Raw genomic sequence first — 4,471 nt, forward strand, 5'->3', positions numbered from 1 at the left:
GTCAAGGGTTTGAAACTCTACATCGGCATATCAGTTTTTGTCAAAAAAACACCGACTGAATCGAGTCATATTGACTGAGTAATCGAGATGACTTGAGGACCCTTTCCAATATAGGACTAAGTCAGTCCTAAGAACGAGTTTCCAAGTGACTCAGCTTGAAATCCAACTGAGTCAGGCTAACTCGGTTGAGTTTTATGTCGAGCCAGAGTTTTAGAACTATGGTTAGCACTGATGTTTTGGCCCAGCAAAATTAGTTTTGGTTTCATGGACTCGAACCACGCAAACACACTGGATTAAGGGTTTCAAAGGTCTGGGCAAAGGCTGTTAGCTAACTACCCAGTCCTAGGCATGGCTTATCCTGCTAGATAATCATTGAGGTTTGAGCCAGGCCAAGACCACTAGCCAAACCTATTCCAATGTTGTTAAATGGGTTGGTGTGAGCATGGCCAGGCTTTCGCTTACAAAGTACATAAGGCCCATAACCAACTTCCTTCTGGTTAAAGCTGTACACGAGTCAAGCTAGCTACAAAAGCTTGTTTGGCTTGACTCAATTTGAACGGCGACGCGAGCCAAGCTTCATATGACTTAGCTCATTTGAAAACGAGCTGGGGTCAAGCAGAGTGGAGCTTGATTCGGCTCGAAGCTCGAAACTTAATTCCAAGCTTGGGTCAAATGCTCCACACACACACACACACACACACACACACATATATACTAAAAAAAATAAATCCTAAAGGCCCTATCCTATTATCCATTTCTTTATTTATCCCTTTACAAACCCAACCCCGGTCCGAGCTCCCCTCTCTCTCTCTCTCTCTCTCTCTCTCTCTCAACAGCAATATACCTATAAATCTAATCTTTGATTTTATTTTATTTATATGTAATTGTTCGAAAGTAGGAAAATCTCAAATTCCAATATTAATATTTTAGGTTTTGAATATATAATTTGTAAATTGAAAGTTTTGGGAGTCGGATTGGGGGTGGGAACTTGAATGGTAAACTCGAGGGTAAGCACGAGCTCGAACTCAAGAGGAGCACGAATGAGTTAAGCTAAGTTCCAATGGTAAGCTTAAGAGCGAGCTCGAGCTTGAGGAGAGCACAAATGAGTCAAGCTAAGCTTAGCCCACGTTGACTCGACTAGGCTCCATGTACAACCCTACTTGTTGGTTACGCAGATGCCAATCTGACATTGGATTGAAGAGAGTTCATTGATAGGCCCTGCTTGATATTCGGTCAAGCTCGGTGCTTTGGGCATGGGCAACTTAGCTGGCTAAAAATTGCTTCGCAATGGCAATTTTTCCACTCATTGGAAGCCATTTACAACTTTTCATGCAGATGGGACAACACAAGTGCCCAACATTGTGCTGATGTGGTACATGTGTGAGCAATGTACTGCGACAATCTCAAGAGTTCCCTTCGTGGACGTATCCAGGGCTATAAATTAAGAAAATCAGCCCATCCAACAAGTCCTTTCTTTTAAAAATTCATTTGATCCCTATACAATGAATGTGTTGTCTCTTATACATTAATGTTTTTTTTTTTTAAATTTATATATATATAAATAATCTCATTTATTTGTTTAAACAAAGGGTCCAAGGGATTTATAAAATTTCGAGAAAAATGGTTAATAGAATTTTCTAAATTATGGGAGAAAAGGTAGGTCATATGCTGTTTTGTCTTCTTTATGGTAGTGTTTGGTCATGAAGAATTGAAAGCAATGGAAAATGACAACGTGGAAAATGATAGAAATGTTGAACCACATGGTCAACATAAATTATTTGTTTTGACGGTTGATTTTTAAGAAAATGTTGAAAAATTACTGGCCTACGAAATCTCATTACTGAAAAACTGCCTATATTATTAGCTTTTTAGGACAACATAATTCTACTCGTTTTATGAAGAAGAATATATTGATGATAGTCAAATTTCTATTTTTTACAATACAAACAATAAAAGCGCAGATAAATATACGATGAAGATTAATCCTCTCAGTCAAAAAACCTATGTTTATGATTTTAAAGGGTGGTTGTTCAAAACCATTCATTTCTGAAAGGTTAGTTGATCGCGACGGTCCGCCATCTAAGTCTTTGAGAATCAAAATCTATGAACATGGATTGCACGTGTAGCTCTAGACCAAACTCATGAGCCAAAGTAGCAACAATGGAGGAAAGGGTTTTCCTTTTATTGCTTCTTTATCTCTATTCTATTCTCAGGTAAAGATAACAACAGATAGACAAATGTACGAATATTCTCTCTATCTCTCTCAAGTGCCCATCAGGGAATATAAGATTTAGACCCACATAATGTGGTACAAATGAGGCCCACCTTTAAGTGATCCAGACCGTTGAACAGACTTACGTGGATAAGGTAAGCACCAGAAATTTTCCTGGATTAGAGCATCTTAACATTTTGATATTGGTCATTTTCTTAGTGGAAGTGGACCATCAATGTCACCATTGAAGGCTTCTATATCAAACGGGCACGGTTTGGATTGCCAATCTGGAAAAGTTCCAGGTAATAGCATATCCAGGTTAGGAAACATCAGCTCAATGGTTTGGATCATCCAAACATGGGCCCCACGTGTCTGGAATGTAGTTTGATGGTGACAAGGACATTATAATCCATGCTTGTTTTAAAGGAGAAAAGCCAGACTAAATCATATGGTCCCCTCTCGTATGATTAATTGAAATGATGTGTGCCACTCATCAAATCATGACAGACTCTTTTACGGTTAGCCTCATTTTGAAAATGGTGGTTGCCCATCATCCTCGCATGGGTGCTATCCAGACCATCCAAATTGTATGTCCCGTGTGTTTGTGGATGGAGCCCGGTTCTAAAATCATATCAATCAAGCAATCCTAACCTTCCATTTAGTGGCTAATAGATGGGTGAATAAAAGTAAAGCAATGAATTTCCTTTTATATTCCATGGGAAAAATCATTTGATTAGTATTATCTTCTTAACTTTATTATTATTATTATTTTGCTATTTTCCTTTTATTGTTTGGCCAGTCTAGTTAGGGGTGGCAGTGGGCCAGGTATGCACAATTGGTACGTAAGCTCAGCTTGAGATAAGGCCATAAGCCGGGCGTGAGAGAGAAATGCTCAGTTAGGCACCGCACGCTATTACCTACGAACCTTGCTATCAATCGTCAGATAAGATAGATGGTTTGGGCTGGGAAGCTAGGTGGGTCTCACTAAGATGTTAGTGATAAATCCACGCCGTCTATATATTTTTAAAAATAATTTTATGGTATGAATTCAAAACTGAGGTAAATCAAAATCTCGAGTGGGCCACACAGTGTTGATTGAACTCTCACCATTAAAAACTTCCTGCGGCTACCAAAGTTTTGGGTCAAGCTGATAATTGTTTTTTGCCATCATCCAGGTCCGTATGACTTAATCTATAGGTTAGATGTCAAATAAACATCAAGGTGGGCCCTAAAAAAGAAAAATAACAATGAGAATCAGTATCACCATTGCTTCTTGTGATGCGGTCAACTTGAGATTTGGATCTGCCTTGGATAATGCCCTGAAATGATAAAAAAAAAAAAGATGGATGGTGTGGCTAAACCCATACATCACATGACCACTAAAAGCTCCTGCCCATTAATAATTGGAGATGGGTGGTTGTAGTACGCGATCCGCGTCAATTTTGACGCTGCTTAGCTACTAACAAGTTGAGCAGTGTCACTGGATACTAAACTGATGTCATTAAGTTTCGTGGGATACATCATGATGTATGTGTTACACTCACACCCGTCCATCCATTTGTAGAGATTATTTTAGGGCATAAAGCAAAGAATAAGGTAGATCCAAAGTTGTAGTGGACCCCACCATATGAAACAGTGGGGAGAGCGATGCCTACCATTGGAAACTTCTCAAGGGTCACCATTATGTTTATTTGAGATCTAAACTGTTCATAAGTTAACGCAAAGAAGGGAAAACATAAATATCATCTCCATCGGAAACTTTTACGGCCCTTAAAAGTTTTTAACAGCGGGCGTCACTCTCCCCACTGTTTTCTATGGTGGGTCCACTAAAGCTTTGTATGTGGCTCATGAAAACAATAAAATACATGCATCAACATGAGACCCACGGATGTGGCGGAGAGTTACCACCATTTTTTAAAAGGTGATTAGGTAGTCTAGAACAGGATGCGAGTTGCCTATGCCACTCGGCCACATAAAATTCCTGTGGTGTGAGAGATCCACTTTATCCATCAGTTTCTAGAACAAGAGCCATATAATAATGCAGATTTTAAACTCGGGTGGGCCACACCACACACCAATGGCCACTTTGTGGGGGCCACAGAAGTTTTGTATCAAGATAATATTTATGCCCACAGTTTATTTGAGAGGTAATAACCTCATCAACTGTTTGGATGGCGTATAAACATTATATTGAGATTCCAGAATATTTCAACGGTGTACGTTTCCATTATCACTGTTTCGTGTAGTGTAATCCACCTG

The sequence above is a fragment of the Magnolia sinica genome, chromosome 4 (assembly GCF_029962835.1).
Source record: "Magnolia sinica isolate HGM2019 chromosome 4, MsV1, whole genome shotgun sequence".
Taxonomy (NCBI): Eukaryota; Viridiplantae; Streptophyta; class Magnoliopsida; order Magnoliales; family Magnoliaceae; genus Magnolia; species Magnolia sinica.